At 41.0% G+C, this 5,044-nt stretch overlaps 1 pseudogene; it reads left to right on the top strand.

Moving 5' to 3' along the window:
* Nucleotides 1–4,068, top strand: part of LOC133823843 (uncharacterized) — a 7,372-nt pseudogene extending 3,304 nt beyond the window's left edge.
* Nucleotides 4,069–5,044: the final 976 nt, after the last annotated feature.

The following is a 5,044-nucleotide window of genomic DNA, read 5'->3' as shown; positions in this document are numbered from 1 at the left end:
TCCATCCTTCTTGGGAACTAGAATCACTGGAACAGCACAAGGGCTCATGCTTTCTCTCACATGCCCTTTCTCCATCAATTCTTCAATTTGCCTTTGCAACTCCTTTGTTTCATCAGGATTACTTCTGTAGGCTGGTCGATTTGGGATGGAAGCACCTGGAACAAAATCAATTTGATGTTCTATTCCTCGAACAGGTGGCAATCCATGTGGTACTTTCTCAGGAAACACATCCTCAAATTCCTGCAAAATAGACACAACAACACTTGGCAGCGAAGAATCAAGTTGGTTAGTATTTAAAAGAGCCTCCTTATACATGAGTAAAATCATGGGCTGTTTTGTACACAATGCTCTCTTAACCTCACTTTTTTTTGCATAAAAATTATTTTGTTTTCTCTCACTTGATTCCACACTTTTCTCTCTTTGTCTCTCTTTTTCCTCACTCTCATTCATCTTTTCACTCTCTTTGTGCTCACTCATTTTCTTTTTGTCACTCAATTTTTGCAACCTCACTTGATCTTCATACACTTGCTTTGGTGTCAAAGGCGCTAGAGTGATTGTTCGTTGACGGAATGTGAATGAATACTTGTTGGTGAAGCCGTCATGCTGCACCCGCCGATCAAATTGCCAAGGCCTTCCTAGAAGGAGGTGTCCAGCTTGCATGGGAACCACATCACACAACACCTCATCTTCATACTTGCCAATTCGAAATGAGACTAGCACCTGTTTTGTAACCCTCACTTCACCACTATCATTCAGCCATTGCAATTTGTATGGACAAGGATGCCTAAGCGTTGTAAGCCCCAGCTTGGCAACCATGGAAGCACTAGCAACATTAGTACAACTACCTCCATCAATAATGACACTACATACCTTGTCTCTCACATGACAACGAGTGTGAAAGATGTTCTCTCGCTGCACCTCTTCTTCCTCTTCTTTTGCTTGCAAATTCAGGACTCGCCTTGTGACTAGTGCAAGCATCTCACCAGATTCTGGTCCATACTCATTGTCAGAAGCATCTTCCAAAGGTGGCATGTCAGCAAGATCATCTTCATCTTCAGAATCTATCTCTCCACTTTCTCGAATCACCATGACTCTCTTGTTTGGACACTGGCTAGCTATGTGTCCTCGCCCCTGACATTTGAAACACCTTATCTTACTAGAATGAGACTTAGTAGGAGTTGTTTTACCTTGAGGTGGTGTGGTGGCTGGTTTTGGTGTAGATGATGAAGTGGGTTGGTCTTCTTTCTTTGGATAGTTCGACCTCCAAGGTGTTGTACTTGGATTGTGTGGGCTCGGTCTTGGCCTCGAACTTGAACTACCCTTCTTGAGCTGCCTCTCAACTTTGATTGCCATATGAACCAAATCCTCCAATTCCACATAATGGTGTAGTTCGATTGGGTCAGCAATCTCTCGGTTCAACCCATTCAAAAACCTTGCCATGGTTGCCTCCCAATCCTCTTCAACATTGGCTCTAATCATAGCCATCTCCATCTCCTTGTAATACTCATCAACACTCTTGGAACCTTGACGAAGGCCCTGCAACTTAAGGTATAGATCTCGATAATAATGAGGTAGTACAAACCGTCGCCTCATCCCCCTCTTCATTGCCTCCCATGTGTCAATAGGACGATCTCCACTCCGCCTCCTGTTGATGCACAACTGATCCCACCAAACAATAGCATAATCAGTAAACTCAATGGCAGCTAGTTTTACCTTCTTCATGTCAAAGTAGTTGTGACAATCAAAAACTAACTCCATCTTCTTTTCCCACTCAAGGTATGCCTCAGGATCGCTCTTCCCCTGAAAAGCTGGGATTCTCATTTTGATATTCCCCATATAATTATCTACCTGGTTCCTATCTTCTCTACTCCCACCATACCTCCTATGGTTACCCGTCGACATCCTATCAAACACATCATCAGAAACTACCCCTTCTAAATCCCCTTCATTCTCATCCTCCCTTTGGTGTACCCTACCCCTCCTTGGTCTCCGTTGTGCCCCCCTCTTCTACCCTATCCAACCGCTCATGTATTTGCTCACACTCCGCCCTCAACATCCTCCTCATCTCCCCCATTAAAGCTTCAATTTGTAGATTTGGAACTGTAGGTGGTGGAGCGTCATTGCCTGCATTTCTTTCTGTATTTTGTGACATGATGGAGAATCTGCAAAACAATAAGGTTAGACAATTATAGAAAGGACCTCACTGCACTCCCTCACGTGTTTCGCTCAAAGAAAAATGGTCACTCAAGTACACTCGTGTTTGCACTCAATGATGGCTTTTACCCTCAAATAAGCTCACACCTCTGCCTTTTTCCACTCTATTTTCTTCTTTAAGCTCTTTGAAAACTAATGAAACGGTGATATGGAGGTTCAAGCAGCCAATTCTACCAAACAAATCAAACGAAAACTGATGAAAAAGTGGCAAAAAATGGTGATTTTTGGAACACTTGTGTGGGGTTTTGGAAAAAAGGCCTCTAGACTATGGGGAACAAGAATATAACAAAAAATTTTAAGAAGGGTTTCCAGACTCTTTTTTTTTTTTTTTTGCTCTCGGGTCCCCTTCCCTTCCCTTTTCCTTTCCTTTCTTTTTTTTTTTTTAGGTTCGGATCCCTTTGAATTTTTTCTTCTTCTTTCTTTTCTGTTTTCAAGAACAAAGAAGCAACCCGAATAAAAAAAAATGAATACCAAAGAGCCAACCCGAAAACCAAGCAATTTGTGTTACTAAAACAGATTCAAGAAAAAAAAAACCCATCTATGATTCAACACACTCCCAATAACATGAAACCCATCTGTGAAAACCGATACCAAGGAATGATGAACAAGGGAACAATTCGGTTTTTTTTACAATAAGAACCCTAATTCACGAATTCAGAAACAAAAAGAAAACAAATTAGGGGAAATTGAAACAAAGAAAACAGATTATTTGGTTAATGACAATTGGAACAAGGAAACAAGGAAATTCAAAAATCCACAAGTTCTAGCATAGTTTCGGATTTCACAACAAATAAGGGAAACAAGGAAACAATTGAAACAAGGAAATAAGAACATGATTTGAACAAAGAACAATCTGGAATAAAGAGATTAACTATAATGGTTTCGGATTTTTAGAAGGAAAACAAGAACAAAGACTAAGAAAATCAAGAACACGAATAGATAGATTTTTTTTTTTTTTGATTTCAGAAACACGAATTGAAAGAAAAACACAAAGTAAAGGATAGGCCAAACCGGATGATCCTAATCTCTGATACCAACTGATACGAACCACACCAACAAGTGTGACGAAACCCGACACCAAATATGGAACAGCCACCAAGAACACACGAGATTGGAATGGAACCGTGACCCAATGCTTAGCCAAGCATGAACCTTGGTATGAGGAAGACGCCACAAACGGGGATGGAATCCGTTTGATAAGTCAGGATGAACGCCACAAGGAATCTCCTTGATAAGTTCAAAAGTTTCTTCAAGAACTCAAGAAGAAATAAACTCACAATTTCATTCAACATAATCTGATTTTTCACATTGTTTTGGCAGTCCTTATAAGGACGAAAATTACATGAAAACAAGACCCTTGGTCTTCCTAATGAAATCGAAAAATTAAGGACAGCCCCTTTGTCTTCCTAATGAAAACCGAAATTAAAGACAAGCCTTTTGTCTTCCTCATGAAAACCGAAAATTAAAGACAAAAGGACTATTGGACTCACACAAGTCAAAAATTTGACTTATCACAAAATAAACAAAGACTAAAAAAAACGTGATTAAAAATAAAAAGACTGATTAAGCTCCTAAACTCAGTCAACTTTGATGAGTAAGACAAGTCTTTGTTCTCCTTCAATGTTGACCACGGTCTCCTCTTGTTTTAGGACTTTGTGGACTAGGCTGTTAAGTTCTTCCTTGAATCTCTTGGCTCGTGCCCTCGTCACTGGACCAACTGGAACTTGACTTGATACTTGGGTCTTGGTGTCCTCATCAAAAGGACTCATACTTTTTCCTTCTCACGAACCATTGGAGCGCCTAGCGCCCAGAGGAGCAAAGCTTATTTTCCTTTCAGGGGAAAGCGACGCATAAAAAAGGGCTGGCCCGTCAAAAGTCTGGTTCCTTCGCAAACGAAGTTCATAATCAACAAGGGATGTAAGGAAGGGAGTACAACTGGGGCGCGACCGCACTTTTTTGTTCATAACAAGGGCGAGATAGAATGGATTTATTCACAAAGTTCGAGACAAGGGAATAAAAAAAAGTTTCTCTACGGCCTCCTCGTTTTGATACATTATGACTTTTGGGTCGACCCTGGTAACAAAGAAGGAATCCATAAAAGCTTGGGATCCGACACCACGATAAAATACTACCCTCATGATTAGACCATGTCCCTGAAATTTGATAAAAGAAAGGTGCATTAGCAGTTAATACATTGCAATTAGATAAGTTATTAGGAATATGACAGAACAGAAGACCAAGGAAAGAAAGAAGAATGCACCAAAATGCAGGTGCTGCACCAAACACAAGCGGTTGTATCTTGTTGTTAGTGAATGCAACGAAAAGACCCAGAAATAACGGATAATGAAACAATTCATATATTGACATCTCGTGCTCATTTCAAAATTTCTGCTTTGTTATTCCCATTATCCGGTAACCACATGATGATCCACAAGAAAGGTGGCAGGAGTCAAACCTATGGCCCGATCCTAACCTGCTGGGTTGGGTGGCCGGGATAGCACCCCTCATCGCTTGTGTACCCAAAACAGACGAGCTACCCAGCGTGTAACCTTTTCTCGTCTACCCCTTACTACAAACAAAAAGCAAATAGAAATGTACGATTAGGGGTTCCTCCCGAGACTACAGTCTCGTTTGAGTGTCGCATCACAGTCTCGTATCCATTCCAATTCTTTTTTTTGTTGAAGTTATATAGGTGCACTCAACTTCTCTTTTCTTTGTCCAACTTGATGCCTGAGCTTCAAGGCACTCGACTGCAGCGAGTTTGGAAGCCCATTCCTTCACTTATTGGAAACTCTAGCCCTGCCTACTCTTTGAGTCCATGAGAAGATGA

The sequence above is a fragment of the Humulus lupulus genome, chromosome 1 (genome assembly GCF_963169125.1).
Source record: "Humulus lupulus chromosome 1, drHumLupu1.1, whole genome shotgun sequence".
Classification (NCBI taxonomy): Eukaryota; Viridiplantae; Streptophyta; class Magnoliopsida; order Rosales; family Cannabaceae; genus Humulus; species Humulus lupulus.
Note: the sequence above shows the minus strand (reverse complement) of the source record. Positions and strands in the feature narration are given on the sequence as shown.